At 36.8% G+C, this 15862-nt stretch overlaps 1 protein-coding gene across 13 annotated transcripts in view; it reads left to right on the forward strand.

The window, feature by feature from the left end:
• LOC307179853 (uncharacterized protein) overlaps positions 1-15862 on the forward strand; it is a 1051707-nt gene that overhangs the window by 699317 nt on the left and 336528 nt on the right. The window lies entirely within an intron of this gene.

Consider the following 15862-nt stretch of genomic DNA (forward strand, 5'->3'; position numbering starts at 1 on the left):
AAGTTGGAAATTGAATGGAGGAATTGGATAAAAATAAACAGAATCATTAAAAGAAACATATAGAAAGTTGTCTTCCTCCCACAGTGAATTCTCTTTTGTACACGTGTATAATCCACTTAATAGATTTTTGCTACTATTGATACTCTGTACAATTTATCACAGTCATGACCGGTTTCCACTGACTTGAGCTGGTATTTGTTTAATGAGTGTAAACTATTTTAAAATTAGTTTAAATAATTAGAAGATAAGTTATGATGTTAAAAATAAGCATAAGTCCAAAATGAAATACACTTGATGTAAAGATTATGTTGTAGTTATTCTTTATTAATATGGGAACTGAGCTACTTATAGCCAAATGTGAAGAATACGAATATAGTGATGTGTGGCCCAGTAATAAATATTAGAAAAATGCATCAGAATTGAGATTTCCAAGGTTTCTTCTCCCGCCTTTTCATTATTGCTCTCTGGACTTGCTTTCCATTTATAATCATTGACCATAAGTGTTCTCTGACATTTCTGATTTCTCTGCATTTGAGTTGACCATATATATTATCATGCAAGCTGTGACACTTTTGAGAGAGAAGGGGCATGCTAGGACAAAAGATTAAAAAACTGTAGTGTTCTGAGCAAATCAGGCTATAAAATTATCCGATCTAAAATCCTTGTTTTAGGCATTATAAACGTTCTCATTGCTTTTTTGAAAATGACTCCTAAATATATATCTTATATCAAGCTCAACTCTTTCTAATCGGCTAGCCTACTCAAAAACTTACAAAAGTAATCCACTACCATGTTTTGCCATTCAAGATTCCATTATATAACCCAGATTATATTTCCAAATAATATATTTCTCTTCTACTCTCTACTGTATACCATATAATCCATTCAGTCAAACTGGGTTTACTAATTATTTCGTAATTAATCTTTCTAATGTCTATGATTATAATTGTGTCCTCCACCTGGAATTCACTCTTTAACTCCTCATTTCTATTTTTATTCACATAAAAATATTTTTGATTCTTTAACCATCTTCTTGAGTTCTGTCTACTTAATTCTTTCTTGAAGTGACTTCTCCTACATAAATAAACAGGAATGGGTTCTCTACCTCTCTTGAGCTTTGTTTATAATTTTTACACTACTACCTCATCTTTGTTTTATTTTACTAATCCTTTATTATACAAATGTATGAAATTTACTTTTAAGCAGCAGTACAACCTCTCTGAGGACTATGGATTTCATCTTTTTTTATTATTGTATCCTATATACTATCTTGTTTTGGGTATAGTTGATATTCAGTGTAAATATATTGATCTATTAAAAAACAGCCATAATATTAAATTATGAGTATATTATGAGTACATAATTTTATTATTAATAATAATTATTTATAACACTGTTTATTTCTTATGATTCTTTTTTCTATTCTTTTCTGAAAGAACTGAATACTGTTTTATGGAGATGATTTTGGTTGTTTGAAATGTATTAAAAATGATTGGTGTACAGATCTAGAAACAAACCCTCCTACTGTTTTTTAATAGTAGGCATTCAGTAATTCTAAGACTTTGAGCAAAAATATATTCATGCATGCAGAAAATAGTTTTGTGAACATGATTGAAGCTCAAGTTTTATATTTCTTTAGAGTTAGACAAATATTTCATACAGTTCAATAAATGGTTTAAATTAGAAAAGTAAATTATATTAAGTCCTAATTAAATTATATAGGTTTTACAACTTATAAAAATAACTTTTATTCACCAAAATACAGGGAAAAAAAATAATTGGTACAAAATTGTATTTCTAAAATTTTCTCATTTTTATCTAAGAATGATGTTTTCTAAATTTGTAAGGATTTAGACTTCATTTTGTAAGGTTATCTCATGTTTTATTTCATCTTTTAGAGGTGAAAAGTCTTCATTTGAGCCATATTAAACTATAAAGTTTTCCAGCTTCATTTTATATGCCACCACGTATAGGACTGCTTACAAAGTTGTACTCAGTAAATACCTGTTGCAAAATTTAAATTTTGCTTTTTCTTTAAAATTCTTACCTAGAGAATAAAATGTTATTGTTTTCTGCTAGAATTAGAAATTTGTACAGACGTAATATTGAATTTTCTGCCTATAGTAACCTATTCGGCAGAGTATTTATTAAAAATTACACAGTCATCTCCCAAAACTACTATATTCTTTCTAGAGAGTAACTTTATTTTCCCAAAATCATTTGAAAGAACTTCTGATGGAATTCTTACAGGTAAATGATCTGAACTGTCCATGCCATGAAAACAGGATTTCAAACTTTGAGTAGATTACTGTTTATTTGAATAAATGTTCTCTGGTGTGTGGAGTTTATCACACAGGCAAGAATCAGGTTACATTTCCACCTTTCCCATTAACTGGCTGTATGGCATCTGTAATGGGTTTATTTGGGTCCCTCCCAGAATTCTCTTGTTAAAGCCCTAACCCTCAGTACCTCAGATGTGACTGTATTTGGAGATAAGGTATTTAAAGAGGTAATAAAGTGAAAATGAGACCTTTAGCATGGTCCTAATCTAACCTGACTGGTGTCCTTATAAGTGGAGGAAATTTAGCAGGTGTGCATGTGTACAGATGAAAGACAGAGGGAGAAGATAGCCATGCTCAAACCAAAGTGAGAGGCTCAAGCAAACTAATACAGCATCTGAATCTCCATTGCTGCTACTCCCTGGCTAGACTGCTTGGGCCTACCTGCAGAGCCAGCTTGACTAGACTGCTCCATGAATTCCCTTAGACCCAGTTTAGAAAGACCATTAACTCTCTGCCATAGATATTGCCTGGATGCACAGCCCCCAGATCTTCCTTCTTTCTCAAGAGCCAGTAGACCCAGATGAGTCTGCCTTGATGCATAGCCTTGTTTTTCTTATCAGTGATGATATGGAAGAGTAGCTTTCTATTGTAACATATTACATGGGAGAGGTCTAAAACAGAGAAAATGTGACATTTGATTCTGCTTTTATCATCACACAGAGTGGAAGAAGGGATCCTTTCAGTGACTGTGTTTGAGAGCTAATTAGCATGTCTAGGGAGTGCTGCCCTCCATGTGCTAGCATGTAATTTCCCAGCAAGTATAGCAGGATTCTTAATATCCTGCTATTAAGAATCCAGCCCAGGGCTTCCCTGGTGGTGCAGTGGTTGAGAGTCCACCTGTCGATGCAGGGGACACAGGTTCGTGCCCCGGTCTGGGAAGATCGCACATGCCGCGGAGCGGCTGGGCCCGTGAGCCATGGCTGCTGAGCCTGTGCATCCGGAGCCTGTGCTCCGCAACGGGAGAGGCCACAGCAGTGAGAGGCCCGCGTACCGCAAAAAAAAAAAAAAAAAGAATCCAGCCAAAAATATCATCCTAATCTCTACCTCAGTGTCTTCATTGTTAAGCTGCTGTGCTGTCACTGTAATGAGGACAACTGGCCTAATTCAGTGAGAGGCCTCTACTATTTCCTCTCGGTCGGTTTTTGTGAGATAAATTATCCACTAATGTGGAAATCCCAACTGTGATGTTTTCCACTATCATCTCCATGTAATATGGCTTCTGAGGGAAGCAACCATGCTTGCCTTTTTCTTTAAAATCCCACCATGACACCCATTAGGATGTTCTGCACAAAGAATGCACTTCAAAACCCAGCTATCTATTCACCTTATGGAGTATACACAGTAAGTATCGAGTCAGCCACTATCCACATTCTCTAATTTTGTTGTTCAAATCTTTTTTTTTATTATTTTAGTTTATCAAGGTATAAGTGCATAACTATATTAGTATAAATTTTCCATTTTCAATGTGTTCTATAACCTCTACTGACATTCATTCAGAATGTATTTATGAAGGCCCAAAGTATTTACATGATACTGTTAATTTTTAGGCATATTTGCTTATTTTTGATATACTGTGGTCTACTCAGCTATTAGTCAAAACTGAATGCTGAACTCAGGGATCTTACAGTCTAGTACAAGGATAATTCATGTACAAAATTTACAGTAACTTAAGACTTTAGACTTCTGAGGGTTTACTCTGTAAATAAGGGGAAAATACATTTTCATTATTGCCTTTCTATATTCAGAAGTTGGTAGGAGAGTCTAAAAATTTGATAATCATTAACAGGAAAGTGTTATTTTCCATTTTTTATTTTCTTCCAGTGTATTTACTGCAAAGGTGTTAGATTCAGGGGTAGATAGCTATTTATGTAATGGAGGACCTAATGAGTTTTCTCCTATTCAGATGCTGTGATAGAACCTATTTGGGGTGAGTAATAGAAAGCCAATTACTTGACATAAAAAAGTTAAAACAGGAGAACAAAAAAGCATGGAGGTTGAGGATTGACACATAGAAAGAGAGAAGGCTCTTGACTTCTTAGGATGACAATATTCCAATTTCAGTTGTTGGTAGTCAGTCAACATTCTAAAATCCCTCTTATTAAATCAAAATTTCAGAAAAATCTCTTCTGAGTAATCCATCCTTATGATAGTGTTGGTGTAGTAGGACATAGTACAGAAAAAGGGCATAGCAGTCATTAGAAATTGGTCAGAGTGTAATCAATAATTTAGTGAACAGAAAGCTATAATAGAAAGAAATAATTTACCAGGAAAAAATGCAATTTATACCAAGCCCCCAGCCCAGAGTTAGTGGAAGAAAAGATAGATTTCTCACTAATTATAGAACAAGGGTCTCTCAAGACATCCTACCTGATTGTGAAAGTAAAGGACAACCAAGAAGTGTTAAGGGAAATGTGAAACATGAAAACAAATATCTGGATTATAGTATTAAATGACCTCAAAGAGATTCAGACAGAGCTCAAAGCATATTCAGGTGAGGAGAGAACAGTCTGCAGTAAGCCCTTAATAGAATGTGATTAACTATGGCTGCTGCTGCCAGGACATTCCCTGGAAATCTTCCTTTTCAGGAGTATTATCTTCTGCCCTGTTTTTCAGGCATCATTTTACCAGTTACAAAACTTAATTCTCCTCTTATTTTGTTGCAGATCATTATAATTTAACCAATCTCCAATCTATGCAAAATCTGTTCCTCCTTACAGACAAATGGATACCAAATTATTTTATCACTAATGAACAAATCTAAATATCAAAATTCTAAAATATCATATAATTTAAATAATATAGGCAACAAATTGTGGGCACAGTTTGTTACATATACTACTAGGTTCTCCATTCTAGATTTTTGCCTAGTCTGTATACTTACATAAATCATGGTTGCTGCAAAGGACTGAAACCACTGATTGCAACATTTAGCAAAGTGGAATATATATGGCCAAATATTATTAATATAAATATATAAAAAATTAAAACATCATATGGGTTCTTTAGAGAAAGAGGGCTCTGTAAAGCCATAGTAGCATCAAATATTATTCTCTTACCATCTACTTAGGTCCTTATAAATACTTTTCCATATGATAAAGAACCTTAAGGAAAACACAGTCTCTGTTAAGTGTGTGTATAGTTCAGAAGTTATTTTATAATTTCATAAAAATATTTTGATAAAATGTGATAAAATGTGATAAAATAAAATTTTCATAAAATGACCATTGCCAGTCATGATGTCATGCCTGCATTACCTCAGTAGTCTATACCGCAACCTCTGAGGTAGATACTGTCACATCTAAATTTTACACAAGAAGGAACCAAAGCACAGAGGGGCTAAGTACCTCACCCAAGTCATCATCTAGCACATAGTGGGCTTGTACTTGACCACAGGGTCTAACTCCCAAGTTAATACTTTTTTCCACCATCGTTGGTAGCCACACACTTAGCAATATTACAGATCTATTTTCAGAAGCAATGCTGTGTGTCAGTTCAGTTCAGCAAACATTTAATGAGTACCTGGCACTCTTCTCTGGACTGTGATACCAAGATGGGTAGCAATAGCCCTTGCCACAGTCAGGCCCTCTCTGTACTCTTTTTCTAACCAGCACTTCTTATGAAAACAATCAACTGTATTCCTGCTACAGGGTGAGCTATCAGAAGTCTCAGTGGCTGTCCTGTAAGATGGCATGTGACTGACCGAAAAACGCAGTTGTTCAAGAATGTGTCCACTTTTTTTATATCATAATTCATTGCAGCATTAATAAATCATGGCTCTTAAAAGTGGATAGCATTTTGCCCCACTCCTGAAATCCACTCCTTTACTAAAGTCGTTCCTGGGAAGATGGAGTGATTGATCTGACTGAAAAATTTGGGAAAATGCTGCATGCTTTGTTCAGCCCTTCCATCTACCGGGGAATGAATTGCTGTCAGGGCTGGGTTCCTCTGCTTCCCCAGAAGCTGTGCTCCTGGGGATGTGGAGGGCCGCAGGGGCTGGATGGGGAGTCTGTCTAGTTCCGAGATTCTATATTGATAGCTCAGTTCAGCCAACAGGCTTCAGCCATGTCCTCCTGCATGATTTCTCTCAGTCTGTGGGGTAGAAAAGGGAGCATTTTTGTTGGGAAATCCACAGCCATTTATTAGATATAATTCTATTCTCCCACAAGGAACAGACAACTGATGAGTGCGTATACAAGCCATTATTACCCAGGAAAACTTAAAATTTGCTGAGAGTTGTCACCCTTCACACACACACACACACACACATATATGTAAACATACATACATTTACATGTGTGTATATACACAATATATATAAATGTACATATATATACACATATGTGTATGTACAGATAGATACATAAGCCTAAAGAACAGTAGCCAAACTCTTATTTGCTTCTTTCCTTTCTAATAACTTGCAGTGTCTTAAAATTGCACTTCCTTGCCCAGAATTACCTGCTGTACTCTAATCACATGGTATCTGAGATCATTTGGAAATTGAGATTAAATCATTGGGAACATCAGTTACAGGAAATAGGTTTCTTAGATAAAAGTAATGCTTCTATTTTTGTCCCATACATTTGACATTTTGACTCTCATAGTATAGCTTTCGCCAAGAGATAGACCTATCTCTAGCAATCAGCTTCTAGCCTTAGTGCATTCATTTAAATTTTAGTGTCAATATTATAACTATGTTATAAAGTTTATAACTCATAACTTTTTAGTATAGTCATAGAGAACAAGGAATTGTATCATAATTGCATAAAGGGGCCATTTAGTCGCTGGCTAGAGTGAAAACACTTATGAATGAGCCCACATTAAACTCCGTGCCTCAGGTGAAGGATCCTGTGCTGCAAGGTCAAGGGATGTGGCACTTTATCCTGCTTGCCTAAGGCTCATGCAACTCAGCTTTTAGGAGGCACTTATGAAATTCATGTTTCTCTACATAGCATCCACGTGGCTACATTGCAGATACACTGAATTCTGACCCCTTTTACAATGCCGAAAAGGTAGAGGAACAACAGTCATTTCACCACTGATTTACATGGGAGTTATTACCTGCAACATCTGTATGCCCAACACAAGTTGATTTAATTTGCTCAAATTTCCTGGTAATCATATACATCAACCTAGAAAGGACATTCTTTCCTTTCTTACTTTCTTGAAAAAAAGAACAACCACCCAGTTCCTCCATTTGAATTTAATGCATTTTCACCAATGGCAGCCTTTGAGAGTAGCTTAAGAGTTGGAAGGGTTAAGGAAACTTTACTTGGTATCATTCTGGGAAAATAGAATTCTAGCGTTTTGGCCTTTAGGGTTTGCTTACTAGACAGTGAAATGCAAAAACTGAAGGAAGATAAACTCTCTATTTGTAGTGAGGCTATGTGAAAATGGAAGGTGTTTAATCACTGAAAAGACGAACTATGTCATCTCCTTTTTTCCTCTGGAAATACAGGGTTATTCCCTCTGGTGTAATCTTTTTCTTTTTCTCTGTCCAGTCCAGACTTAAATGATACCAGATGTTGGCGATCCAGCAATATTTTGCTCATTTTTCAGTTGGAAAATTGGTTTTCTTCTTTTCCTCATTTCTTTCAAAAACAAAAGGTAAAAGAAAATTTAACAAATTATTATTGACTGCAGCAAACCATGAGTTAACGTCAATTATGTTCTGCACCAGTTATTAAAGAAACATTTATTAGGTGGACACTCTGAACAGAACACTACACCAGACTCAAATTGACCCCAACCTAGTAATATAAAAGTCTCAAGGATTTCTAGAATTAACAACTTTATATAAACAAAAAGCATTTATGTAAAGTTGACCTATAGCAATGGCTGTTTCAGTCTGTTTGAGCTGCCATAACAAAGCACCATAGACTAGGTGGCTTAAACAATGGAAACGTATATCCTCACAGTTCTGGAGGCTGGAGATCAAGGTGTTGGCAGGTTAAGTTTCTCCTAAGACTTCTCTCCATAGCTCTCAGATGACTGCCTTTTATTGTGTCTTTACATGATCTTTTTTCTGTGCACACACATTCCTGGCGTTTCTTTTGTGTCTAAATTTCCTCTTCTTATAAGGACACCAGCCAGATTGTATTAGGGCTCATGTAAATGGCCTTATTTTAACTTAATCATCTCTTTAGAGGCTCTTTCTCTAAATTACAGTCACATTTATAGGTACTGAGATTTAGAGCTTCAACCTGGGACTTTGTAGAGGGGTGGACATATTGCAGCCCATAATGATGGCCCTGATGAATCTGGCCATGGATGAATCTGGACAGGAAATGAGGTATTGGGTTGGATGCCAGCATGGATAGGTGACAAGTACAGAGAGACAGCAGCTTCTCACTGACCAGCCTGTGTCTTATAAGCCCCATGAACTAGAAGCAACCCTGAGAATGCAGGCAGGGTGAGATCTTAAATTGAATGAAGAAACACTGAAATGGCTAAGATTGCCCTGAGTTAACTAAGACTGGTTTCTACCATCTGAAAAACATAGCCATTAAGTGCAGTTATAGGAAAATTTTAAAAGTAGCTTTCCTCTGGCCTGTATCTGTGACTCGGGATTATACCTGCTGCATCCATACTTTCTACATTGTGTAGCTATACCATGAGACTGGGCTGCAGATAGCTGAAAGAAATTCAGGCTCATTGAAGAAAAGCAATGTATTGAACAGTTTCAGGGAACTCGCAGAATTAATGGAAGGCTGTCCAGAGCAGGTAAAGGAATGACAAGCACCAAGAATCTCCAGGAAACAAGAAGCAGGAAGCAGAAGCCAAACAGCTGAATAGACCTAGACAGGATGCTGGGACACTATACTGGTGACTGCGACCACTGGGGTGAATGACTTGTGGCCATTCTACTAGTCCTTGCATCACTAGCTCCAGTAAGAAGTGTATGCTTATTTCCTGTGAGGCACTAGAATAAGGAGAGAAAGGTCTGGCCCCTGGGCTTTGTATCAGAAGACAGTCTCTTGGAATTTCCCTCAATTCTAGACTGTACACAGTAGGCAAGATCAGTGTTCAGTTGAAGATAGGGATGACGAAGAGCAGATGCTGGAAAACCACACTATGACATCACCCACCTTCCTAGCACAGAAAGAGCACCCAGTACAGCAGCTGTTGCTGTTTCTCTAATAATGATTATTGCATGTGATCAATTCCAAAAGTTCTCTAGGGAAAAGGAGAAGGGAAGATTGATGTAGCCTAGAATAGTTGGATAGAGTTTAATAGAAGATGTTCCGGTGAGCAGATCTTGAATGCATAGCATATGGATAACTAGATTGGGCATTGGACATAACCCAGGGAGGAGTAGTGTGAGCTCAGGTACGTAGATGGAAGGGAACTTGATGGATGCTGAGTGTGAAGATGGTTGCCTGAACTGACTGGGGGCTCCTTCTGGCAAGTTGTGACGGACCAGTTTGGATACTTCCAGGGGGGAGATGTATATAGAGGCTCTTAATGTTTCCACAAGGAGGGGTTTGATTTATTGGTTCAAAGGAAGCCATGGTAGGTTCTTGAGCAACAGTTTCCCAGGGGTACAACATCTCCTTTGTTTGAAGTTTAAGGACAGAACAGCAGAAGTTGTTCAGGGGCCTAGGAAGCTCAGTTGTCATCAATTTTCCTTTTAGCTACTGTTAAGTGGTTCCCTGATCCCTAATATTTCTTTTTCTTTGGAAATTTTGTTAGTGCGCTTCTTTCTTCGTATTTTTTCTTTCAGTTTCAACAACAACAAAAAACTATCATATCTGCTACTTATTTGTTTATAAAACAATTTGAAAAAATTTTGTCTCATCATAATAACATGGAAAATAAACTTTTTTGAAATTTTTTCCTGTTGCAAACCAGTTTTTATTTAGAGCTGGGAAATGTTTTTGTTACCAAACAGAAACAATAAAAGCATGAACAAGGTAGCTGGGACAATTTTTGGTATTCTGAGGTTTGCACAAAACACTGATTTGGAAATCCATGTTAGATGTAAGTGTATTTCAGTTCAAACTTTGTATTTTAGCTTTACAATAAGCATTTATTTCCCCACATGCCTTACTTTATGGAATATTTTTTAGAGTTTATTTTTCTCTAAAGTCTTTGATACATTTGATTGAGTTCGTTCTATGCAGAGGTCAACACAGATCTATGATTTTTAAAAAGAGGTTTGGATTTAAAACAACAACAAACAACTCTTCAATTACTGCCATAACTCCTGCCCTCTGCTTCTCATTTTCCCCACCTTTGATCTTACACGAATCCTTAGTAAAGTACTGAGCTGAGATGCTGGGCAGGCAGTGAAGGGCACAACGGGAATTACTAGAACAAAATGCCATGGAAATGGTTGCGCATGAATTATGCCTCCAGTGAAGAAAACATTGCTGTATCCATTCCCCCTTTGCAATGCCCCATGATTGCTTCTACCATCAGGAGGTGGGGCCTGTTTCTCCAACTCCTTGATTCTAGGCTGGCTGGCCTCTTGATTGATTTCGATCAGTAGAATGTGGTGGAAGGGCCGTGTGGAAGAGACTGAGGTGCCCCAAACGACAGGCACCACAGATCCTGGAACTCTCCAGCCCCTTTGAGTCACCCAATCACTGCAGCTAAATGAGTGAGCCCCAGTTAGACCAGCAGAAGAACTGTCCAAATTGCCAGTGCACAGAATTATAGGGAATTCTAAATCATTGCTGTTTATATATATATATATATATTTTTTTTAATAAATTTATTTATTTTATTTTTGGCTGTGTTGGGTCTTCGTTGCTGTGCGCGGGCTTTCTCTAGTTGCGTCAGGTGGGGTTACTCTTTGTTACGGTGCGTGGGCTTCTCATTGCAGTGGCTTCTCTTGTTGTGGAACACGGGCTCTAGGCACGCAGGCTTCAGTAGTTGTGGCATGTGGGCTCAGTAGTTGTGGCTTGCAGGCTCTAGAGCGTAGGCTCAGTAGTTGTGGCGCGTGGACTTTGTTGCTCCGTGGCGTGTGGGATCTTCCCAGACCAGGGCTCGAACCTGTGTCCCCTGCATTGTCAGGCGGATTCTTAACCACTGCACCACCAGGGAAGCCCCAGTCATTGCTGTTTTATGCCACTATTTGGAAGGAATTTTGTAGCAGGAGCAATAGATAACAGATACACATACTTTTTTTTTTTTTTTTGGCTTAATACTCAGTTCAGGCTCCTTATGTATATAATACCAAATATGAATCACTTTAATTATCTACTACGTGTCATAGTTAAGAACTCATCAAATATAAAGCAGCTGTCTCTACAGGTGGAAGTGTTTGCTCACGTCATTGTACCTATACAGGGCGATCAAAATTCAGTGTCTTGTCCTCAGTTTTGTACATAGGGCCTACACGACTGATTCACACTCATCAATCTATCTGACAACATAGTATTTATTCAGAATTCCAATTTCTTAAAATAAGATTTTTACTGCAAGGTGGTTAGAATTGTTCGTCTCTGTTGAGGATAAAATTCTGATCTCTGCATGGCAATCTAAATGAAAAACCAAAATAATCCAAGATGTAAAGAGGATCATTTGGGATGGTATTATAGTGTCACATGGTCCTAGTGCCCCTTTTGATGATAAACAAAGGAATCCAGTAGTTCATCCCAGCAAATAGGACCACTCCCACTCTGAATAGTGCTGGAAACAATAATAGCCCCTGTTTCCTGTATTCTACTTTTTAAGACTCCACATGAGCATGGTTTCTAGAGAAACCAGCATGTATCACCTGACATCATTGCATTGTGATCTCATTTTCCTGGCTGTGAACTCTTAATGGAGACAAAAAAAAACAACTCAGTAGTAGCACATTTACCACCATTTACATATTTATTTTATTTTATTTTATTATTCAGTGAAAGATTCTTTAAATTCTGTAGAGCTTTACAGTTTTCAAAACTTTCACACACATAATTTTATATAATCCCATAATAACCTTTTTTTAAAATCCCCCTCTCCTGTAAGGCTCCTCTCCCCTTCCCTCTCCCAATGGTAAGCACTAGTTGTGCTCTGTATCTGTGAGTCTGCTTCTTTTTTTGCTTTATTCACTAGTTTGTTTTTTGTTTTTTGTTTTTTTTTTTTGCGGTACGCGGGCCTCTCACTGTTGTGGCCTCTCCCATTGCGGAGCACAGGCTCCGGACGCGCAGGCTCAGCGGCCATGGCTCAGGGGCCCAGCCACTCCGCGGCATGTGGGATCTTCCCACACCGGGGCACGAACCCGCGTGCCCTGTGTCGGCAGGTGGACTCTCAACCATTGCGCCACCAGGGAAGCCCTGTTGTATTTTTTTTAGATTCCACATATCAGTTGTATCATACAGTATTTATCTTTCTCTGTGTGACATATTTCACTTAGTATAATGCCCTCCGAGTCCATCCATGCTGCTGTGAATGGCAAAATTTCATTGTTTTTTTTATGGCTATGTGGTATTCCATTGTGTGTATATATACCACAGCTTCTTTATCCATTCATCTGTTGATGGACACTTAGGTTGATTTTATAATTTGGCAATTGTAAATAACACTACTATGAACATTGGGGTGCATGTATCTTTTCTAATCAGTTTTTTCTGGGTTTTTTTCGGGTATATACCCAGGAGTGGCATTGCTGGGTCATACGGTAGTTTTATTTTTAGTTTTTTTCACCACACACGTATTTTTGCTAAAGATACTTTGTCAATCTTGTCCCCACATTTTTCAGCATGTCGCTTTATTTCTCGTATGTCCCAATTAAATTAACCACAAATCTCTGAGCCACTTTTACATCTTTGGCACATTCTTAAAGTTGATATAATCATTGACATTCTTCTGAATACTTGCAAACCAAGGCTGTATTTATTATATTAGGAGCTCCAGTCTCTCAAAAGCAATACTTTAAGACATTATTTTGATACAAAAATGGTGCTAAAATGTCATATTTAAAGAGGTATGGCTTAAAAAGTTTCAGGTCTATACTGTTTATAGCTCTCTTGTGCAGTACATAATTACTGGATATCTTTACCCCAGTGGAGAAAAGATATTTAAGATACTGAATTAAGCATTATTTTCCTCAAAATTAACGTCTGTACTTATATTTGCACATTCTTAATTTTTTATACTTCTTCGTCTTCTGGTCGTATCAATAAAACTATCTAACCAACCCTCCTCTCATCCGCCATCAAAATAAAAATAAATGAAGTAATCAGTCAAAATGAACAAGACACAAATGTAGCTTATCAAAATTTTTATCACTCGGTATATTAGTAAACATCCTCAGTAGCATGCCACATTTCTTAAAAACCTCAATGCAGTTTATATAAGCAGTATAAAAAATAAAGGTTCCTAATTACTTTTTCACCTTTGTATTTTTAAAAGGAACGTATGTAACTTATCACGAAAATGAGAAAGTTAGGGAACAAAGTAAAGTTTTATGCCCCTATATTTTCATCATTCTAGTAGTAATATTTAATTTTCTATTCTCTATATGTTATAAATAAGGGAAACGCCCCAATTAAAAGGTTGAAAATATTATTTTCTATCATTTGAGGGGAATTTTCAGCCAAAATATCTGAGTGGCACTTGTGAGGACAGGTGGACCCTTAGTATCCCTAGTCATTTTCTTCATTTACTTGTTTGGGTCAGAATGAGCTCAAGTGTGTAAGAGCCTCCAAGCCTTCGAAGCCCTTTCTGCCTCAAACCCAATGATGACTTGTCAATAAGATGTTGTCTTGCTGGTGACCACTGTTATTAACACCATGAAGTTAGGGACAAAAGTTACAATGATGGCAGCTTCTAATTCTTTGTGTTAACAAAGAGACAAAGGGCAGCCAACCAGACACATTCAATAACTGTATTTTAAAAGTTGTAAAGAAAGCCACACTTGATAAGTTTACCAGTATTTCTGATATGTTATTCAGGCACTTTGGTCCTTGTGTATCTTTGATTATTAACTCTTGATTGATTATGGCTTTTGAAAATCGTCATTTATATTTAGACATTTCTACATTGGACATACAGTTGTTAGAATCTTTTATAACCTTTGTATTGGGAAATGGGTCTAATACCCAATATGGAAGGTGAAATAGGACACACCATATTTTTCTTTCTCTTTGGTCTTTTTGTGAACAGGAATATCATGCTAACTCTATTTTTTGAGAGAAATAGATATATAAAAATAATATCTTTAAGACATTATCTGGCATTCATTTATAATTATCATGTATAATGTATGGTACAATTACTTTTTTTAACATGTCTGCATATTTTAATGCACCAACTAGTCTATGAGTAAAATGGGGATAAAGACTTTTTGAATGTATCATTATACCTCCAATAATAAAACTAACATGAGTAACAAGAGCAATACATAAATAGCATCTGTTCATTGAGTTCTTTGTTCCAGGCACAATGCTAAATACTTCTTATATATATCTCCTTAACCCTCAAAACCATTCCATGAAGCAGCTATTATCCATATTTTACATATAATGGAACAGAGGTTCATATAAGTAACTTGCTCAAAGTCATGTTTTGCTAAAGGGAAGGTTCTGTTGTTTTTATTAGTGGTAGTAGCTGCGGCAGTGGCAGCAGTGAGCTGTTTACTTTCCCTTCCCTCCATTAGATCGTTTGCACCTTGAGGTCCTCTTGCTCACATTTTCATCCCACATGAAACTCTCACGCATCATTAATATAATGCTGAGGATTGAATGCCGAGGGTTAGTATGGGTCTGGCTTAAGCCCCGCTCCTAGAGGATCACATCTGTGTAAGTCAGGGGCTTCTACATGTGGGGAATCGTTAAGTGGGGGAAGATTATGAAGAGGTTTTCCTGTATATACTTTGTAATAATTTACAGTGTTTGCTCAAATGCATATCCTACATGGCAGAGCAATTACACAGGTAATAAACCATGTATCTGAGAACACAGAATACATAACATCTAACCTTTCCCCGCATACTTGATTTCTCCTGATTTATTAATAACTTTCTTATGTTTAAGTGATTTTTCTTATTATGTATTGCTTTGTATCTCACTGTGGCGTGACCTTAGCCAAGCAGTTGCTATATTAAAATTCTCTCATGATACTTCTTAATCCTACATTTGCTGGCGTATAAAATGTTTTGTTTTATAGCCGACAATATGGTTAAGCAATAGGGAAGAAAGATGAAAGCAGGAACATACAAAAAAACCATTAAGAAACTTATTAACAAGTAAAAATATACAGAAACTAGAACCAATTCATTCTCTTCTGCTGCAACCAGTTATAAGCACATCATGGCATTTTCTGAAGCAGAAAACATTTCTACAAAGCTGTTTTCAATGCTGTATCAAACACTATACTAATTTGAACACAAAAGTCCTTCAAGTGACAGGTGATACGTTATAACACAATATTTTTAAATGTTTCATGTTATTTAAAATACAAATGACAAAGGGAGCAAAACTACTGGCATTCTCAGTTTATAAGCTAGGTTGTTTATCTTTGTAGTTTAATGACATAATATTTTCATCAGTGAATTCAAATAAGCTCGCATCTTGATTTGACAATAGATC

The sequence above is a fragment of the Stenella coeruleoalba genome, assembly GCF_951394435.1.
Source record: "Stenella coeruleoalba genome assembly, chromosome: 21".
Taxonomy (NCBI): Eukaryota; Metazoa; Chordata; class Mammalia; order Artiodactyla; family Delphinidae; genus Stenella; species Stenella coeruleoalba.